Source organism: Elephas maximus, chromosome 18 (assembly GCF_024166365.1).
Source record: "Elephas maximus indicus isolate mEleMax1 chromosome 18, mEleMax1 primary haplotype, whole genome shotgun sequence".
NCBI classification, from domain to species: domain Eukaryota; kingdom Metazoa; phylum Chordata; class Mammalia; order Proboscidea; family Elephantidae; genus Elephas; species Elephas maximus.
In genome coordinates, this window is record NC_064836.1 from 27,289,741 (window position 1) to 27,314,107 (window position 24,367).

Here is a 24,367-nt window from a genome sequence, read left to right on the forward strand (position 1 = left end):
AGGAACAAGCTGGATGTTCAGCGGGTGAGGCAGGCCCCTGCTCTGAGGGGGAGCAGACCTCCAGGAGGGGCAGGAGCCTTGTAGACAGCAGGGAGGCCGCCTGCCCTCCCAGGCGGTGCTCTCCTGCTCTAAACCAGGGCCTGCTCGCTTTTTGGCAGGCCCAGAACCCCCTCTCCACTGTCAGCATTATTGCTTTCCAGGAATCTCCTGTTTTTCAAAGTATTTCTGCCAAGATGTGATGTTTTGCAACCCTGACAGCCCATCTCCCTCCTTCTCCATCAAACTGATGAAACCATTCATCTTCCAGCCCTGAGCAGTCGGGCCCCACACTGCCCTCGCTCCACAGCTCACCCCAGGACCTGGCTGGGACCTGGGAGGCTCGAAGACAGAAGACAGGCTCATCTGTCTCCACCAGGACTGGCACACGAAGGGCTGTGGGATTCTCACTGCCCAGCAAAGACAACGGGCTGTTGGCAGATACTCCCAGGGATGTAAATATCTCCAAGGCATCCCCTGTGTGTTGGCAAGAGACAGGGTAGGATTGTTGCTGGGTATATTTTGAAATGAATTAAGGCCAAGAGGCCTTTTCTAAAATATTTGCTCGAGGATCATATTTTAAACTTATTCCGTTGGTTAGTGACTGCTATTCTACATAATTAATCAATATAGTAAATATTGAATCAAATTCCCATTTATTAGGCCAAGGGGAACATAGGTTGCCCATGAACTAAGTCCTTTGAGCTTGCCAGTGGCAGTACCTGGAAATATTTTTAATCCAGCCTTGCAAATAAGCACTGAATTTTACCAGCCCACAACTACCCTTTTTAACACAAGCAAAAATATCTTAAGGCTGAAGGATATGTTATTAACATTTATCAAGCTAAAGGCCAGGGATTGTTCTAAAAGTTTTTTATGTGCTAATGTGCATAATCTGAAAGACTTGCATTTCATCACAAAAAAGCACAATCCTACCTTAAAACCACCTGTGACTCTTATGATTAGCATGCATTGTGATAATAATCAATGCCCATGGAAGCAGCAGTCAAGAAAACAAATGACATATAGTATTGAGCAAATCTGCTGCAAAGGGCCTCTTTAAAGTATTAAAAAGCAAAGATGTCACTTTGATGACTAAGGTGCTCCTGACCCAATCCACGGTCTATTCAATCACCTCATATACATGTGAAAGCTCGACAATGAAAAAGGAAGACAGAAGAAGAATTGGCATATTCAAATAGTGGTGTTGGTGAAGAATGTTGAATACACCATGGACTGCCAGAAGAATGAGCAAATCAGTCTCAGAAGAAATGGATGTTGCTGTTAAGTGCCATCAAGTCAGTTCCGACTCATAGAGGCCCTGTCTACAACAGAACAAAACATTGCCCGGTCCTGTGCCATCCTCACAATTGTTGCTATGTTTGAGCCCACTGTTGTATTCAATATTCTTCGCCAACACCATAATTTCAAAGGCATCAGTTCTTCTCTGGTCTTCCTTATTCATTGTCCAGCTTTCACATGCATATGAGGCAATTGAAAACACCATGGCTGGGTCAGACACACCTTCGTCATCAAAGCGACATCCTTATTTTTCAACACTTTAGAGAGGACTTTTGCAGCAGATTCGCCCAATGCAGTATGTCGTCTGATTTCTTGACTGCTGAAAAGATTGAGGTTGTCAAGGATTTCTTTTTACTTGGATCCACAATCAGCACCCATGGAAGCAGGAATGACTAAGACTGGCAAATTCACAATAGTTCAGACTTTTCCCATTTAAATTGTCTCCTTTCAATTGAAACATTCAGCCAGTGTATTGAAAGTTCAATTCCCAATAAGGCTGGTTTTACTAGTTTCTTTAGGACAACTCAGATTCTATCCTCTTCTGCTCTGTTGCTTTCCAATATGACGGCTAGGCACTTGGAGGAAAGGTGGGGTTTCTGTGACTTTGAAGAGGTAGGGGAAGGTCTCTGAAGCCCCCTCCTAGAAAGTTCCCCTGGCCAGATTTTTTATCTAGCTTCTGCATAGACCCTCAAGGGATTCCAAGAACTTCCCTTGGTACAGTGAAGACAGCCGAGTTTTCCCGCTGCCTCACCAAAAATCAAAAACCAAACCCATTGCTGTCAAGTCGATTCCAACTCATAGCAACCCTATGGGACAGAGTAGAACTGCCCCACAGGGTTTCTAAGGAGTGGCTGGTGGATTTGAACTGCCAACATTTTGGTTAGCAGCCATAGCTCTTAAACGCTACACCACCAGGGTTTCCCCCTGCCTCACAGGTGGTTTTAATGTAGGATTTTGCTTTTTTCTGGTGAGAAACAAGTCTTTCAGAGTTACCGTGGTTTCCTCAGGCTGCTGCGGGAAACTCTGAGACTGTCTCCTCCCAAAGTCCTAAATTGTGTTTCCCTCATTTATCTAACTGCCCCTCAACCCTTCTGTGGTGGTTAAGGTTGTGTGTCATCTTGGTGGGGCCATGGTTCTCGGTGGTTTGGCAGTCCTATGATGTTGTGATCACCTCCATGACGGGATCTGCTGTGAGTGCCCAATCAGTTGAAAGGGAGTTTCCCTGGGCATGTGGCCTGCATCAAATGTAAGTGGATATTCTGGCAAGGCTCATGGGCTTTTGCTTGCACTGGATCCTATTCGTCTGACCTCCAGTTCTTGGGGCTTGAGCTTGCATCTTACCTACCATCTTGCCTGCTGATCTTGGGATTCATAAATCTTTGCAGCCTGTGAGCAAGAGCCCTGCTCTCTGACCTGTCAATCTTGAGTTCATCAGCCCCTGCAGCTATGCAAATCAGGAGAAGCCTCTATCTTGATCCACAGACTTGGGATGTTCCAGCCTCTAGATCCACGTGAGCCATTTCCTTGATATAAATCTCTCTCTATATATATATATATATGTACACACATGTACACTTTCGTGGTTTTGCTTCTCTAGAGAATCCAGCCTAAGACACCTTCCATCAACTCTGGGGTTGTGATTACGAGAGGGGAGATTTGGACTAGGGTTTGGTCTCTTGCCTCATTTATCTCTGTCAGTCTTTTGCCAATCCACCCTTGCCATTTTTGAAGTGACCAAAAGCAAGAGTACTGATACCAGTAATAGTTACCATTGAGTTGAGGCAACTCCAACTTACAGAGCACCCATGTGTGTCAGAGTAGAACCTTGCTCCCTAGGGTTCAAGGTAGCTAATTTCATGGAAGTAGATCACCAGGCCCCTCTGCCAAAGCACCTCTGGATGAACTCAAACCTCCAGCCTTTCAGTTATCAGCCGATGCATTAATTGTACCACCCAGGAAAGTGTGCCAGTAGCCTTGATGTTCTGAGCTCCCCAGGCCTATCTGGATGTTTCTGGGGGTCCTGTGGGGTGGGAGTATGTGGGTCAGATACTTGGTGGCTGGCCCAGTCATTTTCCCTCTCTTTTCTTCTCCCCACACACAGATCCTTGGGTTCAGGTAGGGTGGGCTTCATGAGTCATTCCTTTAGATTTTCCCTGTAAGTAGCACAGCACCCCTAGGCGGTTATTGATGTTTTCAACCATCCTGTGAGGGGGAGTAGAGCTCAGAGTGGGTCCACATAGCCAGCCTTTAGGTTAGGAGAGCAGCAGCCTCAAGACCTGGTTGTCATGGGGTGAAGTTTATCTCCTCCATAATGGTAGAAAAACTCTAGGATAAGAGCCCTCCAGCCTTGGCTCATGATGGGCTAAAGGAACTTGAAAGTTGTCTCTCTCTACAAAGTTTGACTTTTAAGACTATTGTCCTGCTGCAAAATCCTATTTTGAATGTTAGAAACTCCTTTCTCTTTGTATCCCAACATAACAATTCTGATTCCTTCCCAACTTCCCCCCAAGAGGAAACGCATGACTCAGACTGCTTAAGGAGAACTGGGAGAAGGTTCTACCCACAAAAATGAAAAAGGAAAAGAGCATTAAAAAGCCAGTTGCCATGGAGTTGATTCCGACCCATGACGACCCCGTGTGTTACAGAGTAGAACTGCTTCATAGGCTTTTCTTGGTACTGTAACCTTTATGGAAGCAGATTGCCAGGTCTTTCTTCTGTGGTACTGCTAGGTGGGTTTGAACCACCAACCTTAAGGGTAGTAGCTGATGGAAAACAACTTGCACCACCCTGGGACCTTAAAAATAACCACCCCTGCCATATGGCTTAGCTAAGACCCACGGATGCCCCTAATTTATCTATGACAAGGCCAGACACAGACCCTCCATGTTCCCATCACTTGCCTCATAAATAAGTGACTGAATTGCTTTTCCCCACTGATCAATCAGAAACAAAGCACTTGTTCACCACACCTTGGTTATGCATACAACCTCTCCTTAAGGGCCCTTCCTGGAGAACAGGCTGGTCACAGTGTAAAACCTTTTCTGATCTACTCTCTGATCACACCACCTTTCGTTCCACTTCCCCACCTGGGATTTTCTAACTGTGTTTATTCTCAGTCTCTGTAAAAGAAAATGCTTTTACAACTAGATGGTGCCTGGCTACCACTGCCAACTGCTCTGACAGGAATCACAATAGAGGGTCCCAGGCAAAGCTGGAGAAAAATGTAGAACAAAATTCTAACTCACAAAAGAAGACCAGACTTACTGGTCCAACAGAGACTGGAGAAACCCTGAGAGTATGGCCACCAGGCATCCTTTTAACTCAGTGCTTAAGTCACCCTGAGGCTCACCCTTCAGCCAAGGATTAAACAGGCCTATGAAACAAACAATATCACACTATAGCTCAACCATGTATAACAAAGCCAAAACTTGTTGCCATCGAGTTGATTCCCACTACTAGTGACCCTATAGGACAGAGTAGAACTGCCCCATATAGTTTCCAAGGAGTGCCTGGTGGATTCGAACTGCCAACCTTTTGGTTAGCAGCTGTAGCTCTTAACCACAATGCCACCAGGGTTTCCCAACCAGGTATAGGAGACTCGGGCACACCAGCCCAGGGACAAGGATGTTATCCTCCCAAAGCCCTGTGAGGTGGGTGCTGTAAGCACCCTCACCCCCTCTGATGGACCTCTGGGGCCCCAAGAGGTTGTTTGTGATGGTCAAGGTGATCTGCTTCAAATAAATCCCCATGACTCCCAGTGCTGATGCCATAAAGAGGCAGCCGGGCTTAAATCTTCATAAAAAAGGTGGAAAGTTGAAGGGAGCTGCCAACAGTTTAGAGAGAGGCAGCGTGAGCCCGTAGGCTTGTTCTGGACTTAGAGGGCCTGGGCTCTCACCTGGCTCGGCCACGTGGTGGCTATGTGACTCTAGGGAAATCAACAAGCCTCTCTCAGGGAGTGATACTCATAACACCTGCGCTGCTCTCCACACAGGATGGTTGAAAGCATCAATAAGCACCCATGGTCACTGTCCTTATGGACAAGTTTTATGACACAACCAGTCTGGAAGTGGTGTTACAACTCAGTACCGATAACTACTATGTGCCCAAAACAAAACCAAACCTGTTGCTGTTGAGTCTCTTCCAACTCATAGGGACCCTACACATCAGAGTAAAACTGCCCCATAGGGTTTCCAAGAACACCTGGTAGATTCAAATTGCCAACCTTTTGGTTAGCAGCAGAGCTCTTAAACACTGCGCCACCAGGGCTCCACAATGTGCCCAGGCTTCAGTTTTTTTCTAATGCCATTTTGGATATCAATCTTGGCATCTCCACCTCCTTGTTTTAGGAAAGAAAGGGAGTAAGTTGTATGTAATCCAAAACCAAACCAGTTGCTGTCAAGTAGATTCCAACTCATGGCAACCCCATATGTGTCGGAGAACTGTGCTCTATAGGGTTCTCAATGGCTGATTTTTGAGAAGCAGATCACCAGGACTTTCTTTTGCAGTGCCTCAGGGTGAGATCAAACTGCCAACCTTTAGGTGAGGAGACGAAAACAAACTGCTTGCACCACCCAGGGACTTTTGCCTCCAATCAGGAAGGTATAAATTAGTCCTTTGTAGTAAAAAAAAAAAAAAAAAAAATCAGTGGTTGCCAGGGAATCGGGGAAGGAGGAAAGGGATGAATCGCTTTTGGGGCCCTGAAGCTACCCTGCCTGATGCTGTTAGGGTGGGCACATGACATTACGCATCTGTCAAAACCATAGGGTTGTACAACACAGTGAATCCTAATGTAAACCATGGACTTTAGTTAGTAATAATGTAACAACATCAGTCAACAGTTGTAACAAATGTATCACAGGAATAAAAGGTGTTAATAATAGAAACTGCACAGAGGAGAGAGGGGAGAGATGGGAACTCTGTACTTCCTGCACAAATTTTCTGTAAACCTAAAACTGCTCTGAAAAATGAAATCTATTTAAATCAGCACTCCGATTCTTGCTCACAGAGAACTGAGGGGATGTTGTTGTTGTTAGGTGCCCTTGAGTCAGTTCCGACTCATAGCAACCCTATGCACAACAGAACGAAACACTGCCTGGTCCTAAGCCATCCTCACAATTGTTGTTATGCTTGAGCTCATTGTTGTAGCCACTGTGTCAATCCACCTCGTTGAGGGTCTTCCTCTTTTCCGCTGACCCTGTACTCTGCCAAGCATAATGTCCTTCTCCAGGGACTGATCCCTCCTGACAACATGTCCAAAGTATGTAAGACGCAATTTTGCCAACCTTGCCTCTAAGGAGCATTCTGGCTGTACTTCTCCTAAGACAGATTTGTTCGTTCTTTTGCAGTCCATGGTATATTCAATATTCTTCACCAACACCACAATTCAAAGGCATCAATTCTTCTTTGTTCTTCCTTATTCATTGGCCAGCTTTCACATGCATATGATGCGATTGAAAATACCACGGCTTGGGTCAGGCACACCTTAGTCTTCAAGGTGACATCTTGTTCTTCAGAGAGGTCCTTTGAAGAGGTCCTTTGCAGCAGATTTACCCAATGCAACGCGTCTTTTGATTTCTTGACAGCTGCTTCCATGGCTGTTGATTGTGGATCCAAGTAAAACGAAATCCTTGACAACTTCAACTTTTTCTCCGTTTATCACGATGTTGCTCATTGGTCCAGTTGTGAAGATTTTTGTTTTCTTTATGTTGAGGTGCAACCCATACTGGAGGCTGTGGTCTTTGATCTCCATTAGCAAGTGCTTGAAGTCCTCTTCACTTTCAGCAAACTAGGTTGTGTCTTCTGCATAACACAGGTCGTTAATGAGGGGATAATTCGGAGTATACAAGGTGGAGGGTGGGGGCCACTGGGGCTCTTGGTCCATGCCTTCAAAGAACAGTTTACAAAGCACTTTTGCATACTTTTCTCTTTGATCTTTACAACTATGGGGTTCATGGGTACACAAGACAAATAGCATCACAGGAATACGGAGACCGAAGAATGGAGCTGACTCATGGCTCTATGGTATTGAACTCAGGTCTTCACGTCATCTCGTCGTCTTTCCTCCTCCTCATGGCACTTGAAACAAAAGATTCCAGCAACTTGAACAAAGGCACCTTTCTGAAATTTAGCAAGTCAACCTCGATATTTATTGAGCACCTATTACTTACCAAGTATGTCAATCTATACATAGGTGTTGAGTTCGTTAGGGGCAGAACATTGCACCAGAACCCAAAAGGGATGTTGAAGTAAGGTGGTTGGTGGCTTCGAAGGTCTATGAATCTATTAGTGGAGACAAGTATATGAAACACAATAAAGGGTGCAATCCAGAACTGAAACTGGTACAGGGAGTGGCACATAAAGAAAATTTTTTTTTTTTTTTTTACATGGGAGGCCGTAAATGAACATGACAAAATTATGAATGATCAAATTGATTAGTTAAAACTAGCTAATGAAAAACATCCTATTTAGTGCTGGGTTGTATGGTTCAGGCTGTAAAGGCTTCAGGGATTTGAATGAAAAACTAGGTGAATTGAAGGCGAGTGTTGTTGGAGATGTCCTGGAAAGGAAAGATTTACTGGATATTCATAGATCAGTAAAGAGTTTATATTGAGGGAAAAGGTGAAGACATGCTAGGTAAAAGGAAAAGAACAGAGCCCCAGACACAGGAATACAAGGGCGGTATGGTGCCGTGGTGTGCTGGTAAATGTTGAACAACCAGCTGTCCCGGGGGGAAGGGAGAGAAGCTGTAATTTTGTAGCACTTGCCAATTGCCATAGTGTAAATACTCCCAACATGGCCACTTTCAACCTACCAACACAATGTCAGTGAATACGGAGCTGGGAGAGATGTGCAGTAACATACCATTATATAGTATTTCTAACATCCAGATAAAATAGACCTAAGTAACCCCAAGAGTACAGGTAATAGTAAAATAATTGGTAAGCTATGACAGCACTGGCACTGGGGTTACAAGTATTAACTTTTTAACATTATTTATTTAGTTGAAAGTTTATCAAATTTAATTTTAATAATGGTTGTGTTTAACAACTGGCTCACAAACTCCCTGAAAATTTCACAATCAGCTCTTGAGAGCTAGTATATGGCAGCTCCAGCACACTATTGCATGGGTATAAAACAGGGATAGATGGATGGATGGATAGATGGACGGACGGACGGATGGACAGACAGACAGATTTAAAAAAATTGCGGTTGAGTTGATTCTGACTCATAGGGACCCTATGGAACAGAGTAGAACTGCCCCATAGGGTTTCCAAGGCCATAGATCTTTACGGATGCAAACTGCTACATCTTTCTCTCACAAAGTGGCTAGTGGGTTTGAACTGCTCTGACCTTTAGATTGGCAGCTGAGCACTTAACCACTGTGCCACCAGGGCTCCTATAAGACAGAGAGATAATTGCCATTGAGTCAATTCCAGTTCATGATGACCTTATGTACAACAGAAAAAAATGGTACCCAGCCTTGTGTCATCCTCACAATAGCTGATATGTTCAAGTCTGTTGTGGCATCTCTTGTGCCAGCCCCTCTACTTGAGGTCTCCCTCACCCTCCCTGGCCCTCTACTTCACCAAACATGATCTTCCTCCAGTGATCAACCCATCTGATGACATGTCCAAACCAAGTGAGTTGGACAATTTTCTGTTGTGATCCATAGGGTTTTCATTGGCTAATTTTCAGAAATAGATCACCAGGCCTTTCTTCCTAGTCCATTTTAGTCTGGAAGCTCCGCTGACACTGGGGTGGGAATGTTTGGCTCAAAGGGTAAGAGAGAGGGGGAGCTTAAACTAGACTGGCAAATTGAACAGAGAGGGGAAAGGTTAATGTGAGAGACATTTTGAAGTAACTCCAGCCAGATGTGGGGATGAAGAGAAGGGCTAGTCAAGAGTCTGGGTGACTGAGAGAGCTCAGGCTGAGAGAACTAGCTGACCTGAGCAAAGTAGGACGGAAGGCGATTTCTCGAGCCTGCTAGGTGGAAGGCAATGATGAGGGAAACACAGAAATGGAAATGTCCAGTGGACACATACAAGAAGATGTGGGACTGGAGACCGGAGGAGAGAAAAGTGATGGGAATGTCAATTTAGGAGTTTCAACCCAGAGGTGGCAGAAGGAGCTTTGAGATGGATGAGCTCTCCGGAGGAATACAATAGTCCCCTCTTATCTGCAGGGGATACATTCCAAGATCCTCCCCTCCCCTCTGTGGATGGCTGAAACCTCGGAGAGTATTGAACCCTAAGTGTACTATGTTTTGTCCTATGTATTCATACCAGTGATAATGTTTAGTTTATAAATTACGTATAGTAAGAGATTAACAACAATAATAATACAATAGAGCAATTATAACAATATACGGTAATAAACATTCAACTGTGGTCCCTGGGTGGGACAGAGAGGGAAGGTACCAGATTTCATCGCCCTACAAATGTAACATTTTCAGACCAGGTTGACCTCAGATAACTGAAATCCCGGAAAGTGAAACCCAGATGAGGGGAGCTACCAACACACTGAGAACAATGCCTGAGCTTTGGTGCACACCGCCATTTGGGAGGAGGGATGAAGAAGAGGAGCCACAGAAGATTCTAGACCAGAAGTCATCCAAGAATAGAAGAACCAGAGAAAAGGGTCACAGATACCAAGATGGAAAGAGTGTGTCAAATACATTATGGACGTCGAGTAAGCTAAAACAGAGACAAATACATTCTCCTGTCTCAGAAAGAAAAAGTAACGTCCATGGAATTTAATTCCACCCCCTGAAGGGAAACACATTTCTCTATTGCAGGCAGAGGATGTTCTCTTGGTCCGAGTTATCTGGAAAGTGCCTCCATACTGTACTTTGCTCTTGTAGACACAGGCTCTGTTTCAAAGATAGAGGTCCCCAGTCAGTCGGTGTAAATGCACGTTAGGGAACCTCACCATGCTAAACACGTTCTGGAAGCAAAGGACAACCTCTCAGTAGTTGGCTAGATTGTGATTAAAAAGCCAAGGTCACAGAAGTTAAAAACTTAGTAAGCACCTAGAGGTGAAACACAACATAAGCAGGCTTAGAGACGTTTCTTTCTGTCCTTGCTGTTAGCTGCTGTCAAGTCAATTCCGACTCATAGTGACCCCATGTGACACAGTAGAAGGGCCACATAGGATTTTCTTGGCTGTGGACTTTTGGAAGTGGATCGCCAGGACTTTCTCCCTCGGAACTGCTGGATGCATTCAAACCGCCCGAAACAGCAATTTGTGAGATTATCTGGTGGTTCTGTTGATTCCAGTTGCTTCCACTGAGGAGGATTCTCCATGAAACCTAAAAATGCAAATCTTGCCACTTTAGAGGAAATACCTTGAAAACGTCCAAACACAATGAATTGTAAACACAGCAGTCTTCTTAAAGGAATGTGCTGCCTATTCCATTATCTGTTAGGAACACCAGGGAGATTGACACGTGGTGTTTACAGAATATTGTATCAGCAATGAGCACTCCTAAAAAATGCAAAAGCCAACTCAATATTGTTGTCATTGCTCTTATTTTGGATTACAGTTATTGAGAGAGAAAACAGACCTCCAGCCAAGTAGAGAGAAAGATAAGACCCCACACAGTCTATTCAATTTAACGTATTCAACCGAAATAAGAGAAACAAAGCTTACTCTACGGCTTCCCAGACTGGGTAATAATTCCAGCAATTACTTTGTTTCACAAAGTGCTGAAAATAACAGTAAGAATATTTACATTCTTATTTTATTTGACAATGTATTTTGCAGTTTATGGGTATAGTCTAATTTGTTCTCTCCCTTATCCCAAGCCCTTTAGAAGACGGGCCAATGTACGCTCCTCCCTTTTTTTTTTTTTATTTGTGGGTGATAAAATGTTTCTTAACTTTTTACAGTATACGTTAAAACCTACCACATGTTGCCACATCAGGCTTTAATTAGCAGAAGATCTTTTCTGATTCCACCACCTCTTTAGCTACATGGAATTATGCTACGATCAGAAGAACACCAGGAGAAATGAATAATAGTGATAAAATTTGTGGTTGACAAGGCTTTAGGGAAGCAGACACCCTTATACTTTGCTGGTGGCACCATAAACTGAAAACAAGCAAACAAAAAATCTTTGTAAAAAGTCATTTTGCAACATGGGACAAGTCATAAAAAATTATCCTCTTTGACCCAGTAGGGGCCTCTTGGGGAAAAATGTCCCAAGGAATAATTCCAAGGAAACAAACACATTTGTAAAAAGACGTTTTGAGTCCTGCCATGGATTAAAATGAATAATTGGAAACAGCCCAAGTGCCCAACTGTGGGGCAATGTATGGGCAGGCTGTGCTCTGTTAATACAATAGAATATTAAAGTCACTGGGAGTGACAGTTATAGGGGTGATGGTGAAATCTGGAACTGTCATGCAAAGTCATTGTAAGTGGAAAAAGCAGGAGATAGAACAAAATAGAATTACAAGCTTCTATAGGGCAGTGTAGGTTCCTGGGTGCACAAAATGGCTAAGCACTCAATGACTAGCCAAAAGGTTGGCAGTTCAAACTCACCCAAAGGCTCCTGGAAAGACAGGCCCAGCGATCTGCTTCCAGAAGACCACAGCTTTGAAAGCCCTGTGGAGCAGTTCTATTCTGACACACGGGGTTGTCATGAGTCTAAATTACCTGGACAACAACATGGGAGAGTACATGATCACGATCATTGAGGTCGTGTGTCAGCTTGGCTGGGCCATGATTCTTGGTGGTTTGGCAGTTATGATGTAGTTGGGCAGTCGTATAATGATGTAATCACCTCCACAATGAGATCTGATATAATGTGATCACCTCCATGATGAGATCTGCTGTGAGTAGCCAATCAGTTGAAAGAGAGTTTCCTTAGGTATGTGGCCTGCATCCAATATAGGTGGACTTTCTGGCAAGGCTCGTGGGCTTTTTGCTCACTCTGGATCCTGCAGCTGGCTGCTGTTCATCTGACCTCCAGTTCTTGGGACTTGAGCTAGCAGCTTACCTGCGGTCTTGCCTGCAGATCTTGGGGTTCGTGGCTCTTTGCAGCCTGTGAGCCACAGCGCTGCTGTCTGACCTGCAGATCTTGGGTTCACCAGCTCCTGTGGCTATGTAAATCAGGAGAAGCCTCCAGCCTGATCCACGGACTTGGGATGTTCCAGCCTCTACAACTGCATGAGTCATTTCCTTAATAGAATTCTCTCTCTCTATATGGACAAGATTTACTGGTTTTGCCACTCTAGAGAACACGGCCTAACACAATGATGTAAATAACTGATGATGTAGGGGGTTAGACATTTTGCTTCTTTGGCTTTGGTTTCACCTTGCCCTTTAGATGAACTTGTTTGACCTCTATCATTCTGTTTACTAAATTCTACAAGTCTCAGTCGGTAGGGGCTATCTTCCTCAAAAGACACTTCCTCAAGAAGAGACAATATTAGAAGACTGAAGAAAGGGGGGGGAGGCATACGTAGTTTAAAAACAATGCTCTACTTTGCCCCACCGGGGTGAGTGTGTGTGTGTGTGTGTGTGTGTGTGTGTGTGTCTGGTTATGCTTAATTTAATTTAAAATTCAGCTAATATTTTTAGAGGATGTGAGTTTTGCATGCTTCTCAAAAGCAGGAACAAGGGCTTAAAAAAGTTGAGAAACACTGAGTTCCCTCTTTCAATTTGTTCTAGGTATATACTTAACTGATTTAATGGCATTTGAATTGGATCTCCAGATATTCCATTGAAATCGTCCAAACCTGTTACTATCCAGTTGATTCCGACTCATGGCAGCCCCATGCGATGCAGAGTAGAACTGCTCCATAGGGTTTTCTTGGCTGTAATCTTTATGGAATCAGATTGCCAGGCCTTTCTTCCACAGTGCTGCTGGGTAAGTTCAAAACACCAACCTCTTTAGGTTAGTAGTTGAGTGCCAATCTTTTGTGCCACCCAGGGACCTTATTGAAGCAGTCTAGCTCCCCACAATTATCTTGAGGTACAACCATCACACATGAAAATTGCATCTCTAGCAAGTAACCGAGGAAGAGGGTTTATGTGAGATGCACAGATTGGTGTTCTGTTTTGCTGAGATGGAAGAATGCTTAAAGTCAACTTTTTAAAATGCTCGTAGGTGAGTATTACAAAGGGAAGTTGACTAAAAGAGGACCAAATAGTCTTGCTGGGTGTGTGACTGAAAAAGTCTCACATTTTGTTATACATTGAAGCAGGCCTCTGCCGTATCTGTGGACAGTAGACCTTCCCTTTATCCAGCCATGTTTGTGGACAGTAGGGTTTCCCTCTATCCAGCCATGTCTGTGGACAGTAGGCCTTCCCTCTATCCAGCCTCTGGAACCCAGCCCACTACCTCCTCAGATTCCTACTTCACCAGGGTTCCATTTGTCTCCAACACTTCCACTGCCGCCTCCAGTGGCTTCTTACCCCTACCTCCCCTAACCCATCAGGATCCTTCCTTTTCTCTTCAAGCAGTGGTGTGCTGCTAAATGTCTAACAACCAGCTCTCTGGAGAGAAAGGGCCTTAATGTGTAGCCTTCGCCAATTGCCATGGTGTAAACACTCCCCATGGCCAGTTTCAAGCTGCCAACGTGATATCGCTGAACACAGGTGGGAAGAGGTGTATGGTAGCACACCATTATGTGCTTTGTGCAGCATACAGATACAATGGACATAAATAACCTCAAGGGCATAGATAATGATAATATGTAGTCAAATAATTAGGAAATGATGAATTTTGAATATTTATTACCTTTGTTTTTGATAAAATCCATTTAATGGTAAGCTCGCAAAATTTAAGCTTTAGTAGTAGTTATGTTTGACAACCAGCTCAAAAATTCCTGAAAAGTTATACCAATCAGCTCTTGCAAGCCAGCTGCAGCCCACCACTCCAGCAAACAGCCCATCTCTCCATTAAAATTTGGACCACAAAGTACAATGCCAAAGGGTTTCTTTGTTGCTTGACACCACCCTTCTTGAAGCTTTCCCGTTCCGTGGTTCTAGGACACACACTGGTCTGGTTTTCCTTGGACGTGTCTTTTCCATCTCTTGCCTTAGCCCAGTCTCTTTCCCTGACCCCTCAGCTCATTTGTTTATTCCCTATCCTTTAATTCTTTTATTCTTGACCAGCACCTTTTCCTATCCTCCGTGAGTGACCTCATTCTCCACGAACACATCGGTGACACCATAAGTCCAGAATCTTCAGCCAACTCCTGGCTTTCCTCCCAGGTTCCAGATAGCTCATATTCACCTGAATCCTTACCTTTGTGCCTTCTTTCCTACCTCTGTATCCAATCTTGATATTTCTCCTACATTCCTTTCCTGAGGCAAAGAGTATTCCTGCCCATTCACTAATTAATTTACAAATGTTACTTGTCATCCAGTCAGCTCTGACTCACAGGGACCCCATGTACAACAGAACAAAATGTTGCCTGGTCCTGAGCTGTCTTCACCATCTTGGTATGCTCAAGAGTTCATTGAGGTGGCTACTGTGTATTTTGAGTGTTTTCCAACCTAGGGGGCTCATCTTTCAGCACTAAATTGGACAATATTCTATTGTGATCCATAGAATTTCCACTGGCTAATTTTTGGAAGTGGATCACCAGGCTTTCCTTCCTAGTCTGTCTTAGTCTGAAAACTGCTAAAACCTGTCCACAATGGGTAACCCTGATGGCATTTGAAATATTAGTGGCATAGCTTCCAGCATCATACCAACATGCAAGCCACCACATCAGGACAAACTGACAGACAGATGGTGGTGCAAATGTTGACTGAATATTTAATAAGGGTCAGGCACTGTTTTAAGCTATGGAAATACCATAAAGAACAAAACCAGCAAAGTCTTCAAGGAGTTCATTTTTCTATGGGTAACTCAGACAGTCCACAGGGTCTAGTTTACAACATCAGATAATGATAAATGCTATGAAGGGCGAGGCACTTTAAAGTCTTCCTGAATTTCTTTCTCCCTTACCCTCCACATAAAGTTGGATACTAAGACCTACCCCTTTACCGCCTAAGTATCCCTTGAATGCAAACCCTCCGCCCTCCTCACTGGCATTGCCCTAATTTGGGTCGTTATTACCTATGACTTTCACAGTCTGACCTGGCCTCCTTGTTACGGGTCGTCACCTGATCTAGCCTCCACATTTTTTCTGGAACTCTCCAAAGCGCAAATCTCATCATGCCCCGCCCCTTGCTAAATACCTCATGGGGCACTTTAATGCCTGTAGGATAAAATCCTTGGCATGTCATACAAGGGAACAAGTTTCATTAGTTATTTACCATGTGTGGAGTGCTCGGTGAATAAACACACACACACACACACACACACACACACACAGCTTATTTACTTCTGTGTCCCATGTCCACCGTCTGTCAGTTTGTCCTACTGTGGTGGCTTAAGTGTTGCTGTGATGCTGGAATCTATACCAAGAGTATTTCAAATACAGTGGTGGACAGGTTTCAGCAGAGCTTCCAGACTAAGACTAGGAAGAAAGGCCAGGTAATCTAGTTCTGAAAATTAGCCAGTGAAGACCCTATGGATCACAGCAGAATACTCTCTGATATAGTGCGAATGATGGGCCCCCAAGATTGGAAGACACTCAAAATACACAGTGGCCTCAACAATGGACTAGAGCATGCCAACAGCTGTGAAGATGAAGCAGGACTGACCGCAGGGCCAGGGTTTTATTCTGTTGTACATGAGGTCGCCATGAGTAGGCACTGATTCAATGTCAGTTAACAACAACAACGACGACAACATATCCCATAGAGTTACAGCAAGGGTTTCATTACCCTTCCAACAACTCAGTGAATTTGCACTGTGTTTTGCTTTCTGCAGAAACTGCACCCTTTCACAATCTGGCCCAAGCTTTCTCAGTGACGTTTTCTCTCTTGCCCCTCTCCTACCCCTCTGGTCACTGCCCTCACTATCCGACTTCCCAGTCTCAAGTATTTGCAAATACCTGTGCCTCCGCTCACACATCCCCTCTTCCAGACATGTGTCTCCTCCACTTTCTCTGCCCTTTTGGATTCTACACTTTGGAAGCCGCCTGTCTTAGTCACCTAGTGCTGCTACAATAGAAATACTACAAGTGGATGGTGTCTCAGTCACCTAGCGCTGCTGTAACAGAAATACCACAGGTGGATGGCTTCAACAAACAGAAGTTTATTCTCTCGTAGCCTAGAGGCTAGAAGTCCAAATTCAGGGCATCAGCTCCAAAGGAAGGCTTTCTCTCTGTGTCAGCTCTGCAGGAAGGTCCTTGTCATCAGTCTTCCCCTGGACTAGGAGCTCAGCACAGGAACCCCAGATTCAAAGGATACGCTCTGCTCCTGGTACTACTTTCCTAGTGGTATGAGGTCCCCCTGCCTCTTTACTCACTTCTCTCTTTTATATCTCAAAAGAGATTGGCTTAAGACACAACCTAGCAGGAGGAAAGTGGGGTGCAGAAATCAGATTCAGGTAAAAAGACCAGACTTAATGGTCTGACTGAGACTAGAGGAACCCCAGAAGACCTGGCCCCCAGACTCTCTGTTAACCCAGAACTGAAGCCATTCCCAAAGCCAACTCTTCAGACAAAGATTAGACTGTGCTGTAAGACATAAAATGGAACTTGCAAAGAGTGTGTTTCTTAGTTCAAGTAGATAAATGAGACTAACTGGGCAGCTCCTGTCTGGAGAAAAGATGAGAAGGCAGAAGGGGACAGAAGCTTATTGGACACAGGAAATTCGGGGTGGAAAGGAGGGTTGTGCTGTCACATTATAGGGAGAGCAGCTAGGGTCACTTAACAGTATGTCTATAAATTTTTGTATGAGAAACTAACCTGAGCTGTAACCTTTCTCCTAAAGCACAAATAAAAAAAAATTAAAAAAAGATACAACCTAATCTTGTAGGTTGAGTCCTGCCTCACTAACATAACTGCCGCCTATCCCACCTCATTAACACCATAGATGTAGGATTTACAGCACACAGGAAAATCATGTCAGATAGCGAAATGGGGGGCAATGACACAATACCGGGAAACAAGGCCTAGCCAAGTTGACACACATTTTGGGGGGACACAATTCAATCCATGACACCACCTTCTTGGGGCGGCTTCCTCCCTCTAGCCCTCACCACCACTCTCTTCCCCGACATCGCTCCCTTCTCAGCACTCCTACAGCCCTTTACTCATAACAAATTTTTGTAGAGCACCTGCCACATACGAAGCACCATTCCAGACACTGGGGGTCAAATGATGAATAAAACTAAGTCCCTGTTTCATGGGGATGGAATTCCAGAAATGGAACGAAAACACATAAACGATTTCAAATAGCAACGTGTGTGAGGACAAAAATAAAATACCGCAACGGGCAGTGAGTTGGGGGAAGTGGGTTCTAGCTTTGGTCAGGGAGCCCCTTCCCTGTGGACTGGGGACAATCACAGAACATACTGTAGGGTCGCGTGGTGACTGTCTGGATTCATCTTCATCTCCCCATTGGTCAATGGGCAATGAGCGTAGGAATGTATCCTACTCACCTTCATCCTGTGTCACCTAGTAAATATGCAGTATTTCTTGAATAAATCAACAGATAAATGGGATTTTCTATAGCTAGAAACGATGAACACAGAATCCAACCCATTGTCAATGTTTTAAATCCTAAAACAATCTTCTGAAACCTTGGTCAACAATCCTGGTGACACAACAACGTGATGAATTTCGAAGCTATTCATAACAGGCCACCTGAGTGGTTCACACTTCTTCCATTAATTTTTTTTCCCCCAGTGAGCACTGTACCACATCCAGCCACTTGAAGAGGCAAGTGAAATTGCATCAGACCTCCTGATTTTGTAAACTTGAGGATTATTTCTGGGTTGGAAGCCGTTCAGTCCCAGGAATAGTAGTGCCACCATCCATTTTAAAGTCAATTTGTTTCTTTATCTGTACCATTTCATGAATCTACCCATTTAAACTCCACTGTAGCTACACAGAAGACAGTGGGCTGGCACTTCCTTCTACAGAAACGCCCAAAGCAACATCAAAAGAAAAGGCATAAACTGAGAAGAAAGCATTCTTTTGTGGTTACGAGAGGGTGGAGAGAGGGAGGGTATTCACTAATTAGATAGTAGGTAAGAACTACTTTAGGTGAAGGGAAAGACAACACACAATACAGGGGAGGTCAGCACAACTGGACTAAACCAAAGGCAAAGAAGTTTCCTGAATAAACTGATTGCTTCGAAGGCCAGTGTAGCAGGGGCAAGAGTTTGGGGACCATGGTTTCAGGGGACATCTAAGTCAATTGGCATAATAAAATCTGTTAAGAAAACATTCTGCATCCCACTTTGAAGAGTGGAGTCTGGAGTCTTAAACGTTAGCAAGCAGCCATCTAAGATGCATCAATTGGTCTCAACCCACCTGGATCAAAGGAGAATGAAGAACACCAAGGACACAAGGTAATTACGAGCCCAAGAGACAGAAAGGGCCACGTGAACCAGAGACTACATCATCCTGAGACCAGAAGAACTAGACGGTGCTCAGTGACAACCGATGACTGCCCTGACAGGGAACACAACAGAGAATCCCAGAGGGAGCAGGAGATCAGTGGGATGCAGAACCCAAATTCTCATAAAAAGACCAGACTTAATGGTCTGACTGAGACTAGAAGGACCCTGGTGGTCATGGCCCCTAGACCTTCTGTTGGCCCAGGACAGGAACCATTCCCAAAGCCAACTCTTCAGACATGGATTGGACTGGACAATGGGTTGGAGAGGGATGATGGTGAGGAGTGAGCTTCTTGGATCAGGTGGACACTTGAGACTATGTTGGCATCTCCTGCCTGGAGGGGAGATGAGAGGGTGGAGGGGGTTAGAAGCAGGCGAAATGGACACAAAAAGAGAGAGTGGAGGGAAAGAGCGGGCTGTCTCCTTAGGGGGAGAGTAATTGGGAGTGTGTAGCAAGGTGTATATGGGTTTTTGTGTGAGAGACTGACTTGATTTGTAAACTTTCACTTAAAGCACAATAAAAATTACTTTAAAAAAAGAAAAAAAAAAAGGAAAGGCAGATTCATGAGACCTCACACATGTTTTTCACAGAACACACGCAGCAGATGGAGGGGAAAGGCAGAGTGAACTCTTACCCTTCTGCCTTCAACGTTGACCAGTAACTCTGGCACTTCACAGGCATGGCCACATTTCACGTGGTTTGTGGTTTCCTACTTAATATTAAGGAGCCCTGGTGGAGCAAACGGTTAAGCCCTTGGCTGTTACCCTAGAGGCTGGTGTTTCGAACCCACTCTGTGGCTCTGCAGAAAAAAGGCCTGGCAATCTGCTTCCCTAAAGATTACAGCCTAGAAAACCCTATAGGGTAGTTCTACTCTGTCACATGGGGTCACCATGGGTCGGAATCAACTGGATGGCCCCCAACAACAGCGACAACAACAAAAACTTCAACGTTACTTTTCGTTTTGGTGAGGAAATGGCACATATTCGTTTATCACTAATACAAGTGCTCAAAGTCCAAGGGAGCCCTGGCAGCGCAGTGGTTAAGAGCTACCACTGCTAACCAAAAGGTCAGCAGTTCGAATCCACCAGGCACTCCTTGGAAACTCTGTGGGGCAGTTCTACTCTGTCCTTTCCAAAGTACAAAAAAAAAAACCCAAGCCCATTGCTGCTGAGTCAATTCCGACTCATAGCTACCCTATAGGACAGAGAAGAACTGCCCCATAGAGGTTTCCAAGGAGCACTTGATGGATTCAAACTGCCGACCTTTTGGTTAGCAGCCAAGCTCTTAACCACTGCGCCACCAAGGTTTCCATAGAAGAGGAAATATTATTTCAGATCCCAGTTCTGTGGTCTTAACCCCAGGACCTTGTATTTTATATGCTCGTTCTCACTGAATTCAGGTTTTCACAGGTGCGTGTGTTCGTACATACATACTTTATTATTTATAGAGCCTCAGCCTATCTTCCGGCTAAAAAAGGTTTTAGGCAATTTATAAAATCACATAAAATATAATGTGATTGCATTGCTTAAAAATGGGATAAGAGCCTCTGGACAATAGCAACCGAAGTAAGTGAGTTGACAAAAAAAGATCGACTTACTGACAGAGACTGGAGAAACCCTGAGAGTATGGCCCCCAGACAACCTTTCACTCAGTACTGAAGTCACTCCTGAGGTTCACCCTTCAGCCAAAGATTAGACAGGCCCATAAAACAAACAAGAATACACATAGCTCAACCATGTATATGAGACTAAATGGGCACACCAACCCTGGGGCAAGGACAGAAAGGCGGGAGGGGACAGGAAAGCTCGATGAACGGAAATGGGGAACCCGAGGTCGAGAAGGGGAGAGTGTTAACATGCTGTGGGGTTGGCAACCAATGTCACAAAATAATATGTGGATTAGTTGTTTAGTGGGAAGCTAATTTGATCTAAAGCACGATAAAAAAAAATTTTTCTAAGTGGGGTAAGATTTTCACATACGGTCTTTACCCGAATTGAGATAGACTTGTTGTACTCGGTCTTTTTCACTGAGATTTGCTAAAACATAATTAAATTCTTCTGTGTGGGTGACTCAGACTCCAAAGAAAATAATGAGGCTAACAGAAGCTCAGGCCGATACCGCTGGGGCTGGAGGAGATTATGTTCCACATTTCAGGCACATTTTTGCACAAAAATTAAAGGGAACTGATTTCTGTGTGGTGGCCACTCGTGAAGCTCTGAATGCCTTGGCTTCTCAGCCTTGATTCAAGACCTCCCAGCTCACCACAAGGCACAGCCCAGAAAGTCTCCAGCTATTGTGATGATCGAGGAGGCAGGGTGGAGAATCACAAGGTTAGGACGTTCTCTAAACAGGAAGCTGTTGCAGTTTTACTTCATATTGTGCTTTTATTTCATATTTTGCTTTGAGTTCACATTGCGTTTTTATTTCGTCTTGTGCTTTTATTTCATATTGCACTTTTACTTCACATTTCACTTTTATTTCATACTGCATTGTTGGGAAGATGTGGGAGGTACAGCGTATTAGAAAAGATACAGTCAGGGGGTAGCACACCACTGAAGCATTGGGCACCATAACACGGTACACTGGGAACCATGGACAATGTTGTTGGTAGAGCAGAAGGCAGGATGTGGTGCAGGGGTTAAGAGCACGGGTCAGGCCTCACACCGGCCTGAGTTCTAGCACGGACTCTGCTAGGTGCATCATCTTCCAAGGTCACGGTTATGAACTGAGTTGTGTCCTCCAAAGTGTGTGCTGAAGTCCTAACCCCTGTACTTGTGTATGTGAACATGTTTGGAAATAGGGGTTTTCTTTAGTCATGTTAATGAGATCATACTGGAGTAAAACGGGTCCTAAACCTGATCCCTTCTACATGGTGTCTTATAAAAAGGGCAAAACACACAAACACACACGTGCAGAGGAAGGCAGACACCATGAGAGGACCGTCTACAAGCAAAGGAACGTCCAGGGTTGCTCGCAGCCGCCAGAAAGTAGGAGAAAGACTCACAGAAGGAACTGACACAGATGAGACCTTGACTTGGACTTTTAGCCTCCAGAACTGTGAGTTCGTTTGTTATGGCAGCACTAGGTAACTAAGACAGTCAGTTAGCCTCTTTGGATTCAAGGTATTTATTCTTCGCTCCCCTTTTGAAGGCAGAGAGCCAGACTAGAAGGCCTTTTGAGAAAATTTCCTTTTAGTTTAAGAAGCATGATGGCATGAATAGGTGCTCAAGGCGATGATGTGGGAGCACTTTCCTTGGTTGGGGCAGCCTGGAAAAGTTCCCACCTGTTATCCTAGGTGGGGCCACCCTGCATCTTACGCACTAAGTTTGCCGTTGGGGGCCCTACCTAGATTCTCCAGGGGTATGTCAAGTCTTTGCCCTAAACAGCCTGTTAGGACAAGGGCTGGCAATAAAAGAATATTTGTGTCTGTTTGGAATACCTGCTTTTCCTCCTTAGTGGCTTATAGACCAACCATCCACGTTAGTGACATCACACTCGTTCTTGAGAAAAATGGAGGAGTATGGTCCTAAGTTGTGTCTTTGTTGGCTCCCTTCAGTATGAACTAGCAGCACTGGAGTAAAGAGCCCTCACTAATCTTTGTCTCTCTCTCTCTCTCTTTTTTTTTTTCCCCCTAATTTTCTATAAATTATAACTTTCAAACTTATTTGCAAAGGTGTCCTTCACACACAAACTGTCTAGACACGCTTGAAGACAAGTAATTAAACACAATACATCCAGGAATAATTAAGCGCATTTTATTTTGTCTCCGGAAAAGTAGCCTGAAATATCTTAACTCCAAAGTCAGCTTGTAACAAAGCAAGGGCTGCATACCTATAGCTGCTGAGGGTCCACGGAGAAAGCCCACTGCAACGTTTGGGAGTATGCAAGACCACCCTCACTTCTGACACCAGTCGTAAATTCAGGGGTCCCCAAGGCTACACTCAGGTTTGATAATTCAGGAGAAGGGCTCACGGAACTCACTGAAGCTAATATACCCATTTATTAGTTGCTGTCAAGTCTGTCCCAACTCATGGAGACCCTGTATGTGTCAGAGTAGAACTGTGTTCCATAGAGTTTTTTTTTTTTTATTAACTTTTATTGAGCTTCAAGTGAACGTTTACAAATCAAGTCAATCTGTCACATATAAGTTTATACACATCTTACTCCATACTCCCACTTGCTCTCCCCCTAATGAGTCAGCCCTTCCAGTCTCTCCTTTCGTGACAATTTTGCCAGCTTCCAACTCTCTCTATCCTCCCATCCCCCCTCCAGACAGGAGTTGCCAACACAGTCTCAAGTGTCCACCTGATACAAGTAGCTCACTCTTCATCAGCATCTCTCTCCTACCCACTGTCCAGTCCCTTTCATGTCTGATGAGTTGTCTTCAGGGATGGTTCCTGTCCTGTGCCAACAGAAGGTTTGGGGACCATGACCGCTGGGATTCCTCTAGTCTCAGTCAGACCATTAAGTATGGTCTTTTTATGAGAATTTGCGGTCTGCAGCCCACTGATCTCCTGCTCCCTCAGGGGTTCTCTATTGTGCTCCCTGTCAGGGCAGTCATCGATTGTGGCCGGGCACCAACTAGTTCTTCTGGTCTCAGGAAGATATAAGTCTCTGGTTCATGTGGCCCTTTCTGTCTCTTGGGTTCTTAGTTGTCGTGTGACCTTGGTGTTCTTCATTCTCCTTTGCTCCAGGTGGGTTGAGACCAATTGATGCATCTTAGATGGCCGCTTGTTAGCATTTAAGACCCCAGACGCCACATTTCAAAGTGGGATGCAGAACGTTTTCATAATAGAATTATTTTGCCAATTGACTTAGAAGTTCCCTTAAACCATGTTCCCCAGACCCCAGCCCCTGCTCCGCTGACCTTTGAAGCATTCATTTTATCCCGGAAACTTCTTTGTTTTTGGTCCAGTCCAGCCGAGCTGACCTTCCATGTATTGAGTATTGTCCTTCCCTTCACCTAAAGTAGTTCTTATCTACTAACTAATCAGTAAAAAACCCTCTCCCTCCCTCCCTCCCTCCCCCCCTCATAACCACAAAAGTGTGTGTTCTTCTCAGTTTATACTATTTCTCAAGATCTTATAATAGTGGTCTTATACAATATTTGTCCTTTTGTCTCTGACTGATTTCGCTCAGCATAATGCCTTCCAGGTTCCTCCATGTTATGAAATGTTTCACAGATTCGTCACTGTTCTTTATCGATGTGTAGTATTCCATTGCGTGAATATACCACAATTTATTTATCCATTCATCCGTTGATGGACACCTTGGTTGCTTCCAACTTTTTGCTATTGTAAACAGAGCTGCAACAAACATGGGTGTGCATATATCTGTTTGTGTGAAGGCTCTTGTTTCTCTAGGGTATATTCCGAGGAGTGGGATTTCTGGGTTGTATGGTAGTTCTCCATAGAGTTTTTAATGACAGGCTTTTCAGAAGTAGATGGCCAGGCCTTTCTTCAGAGGTGCCTCTGGGTGGGCTTGAACCTCCAGCTAATCAGTTAGCAGCTGAGCATGCTAACCATTTGCACCACCTAAGGACTTCCCATTGTACA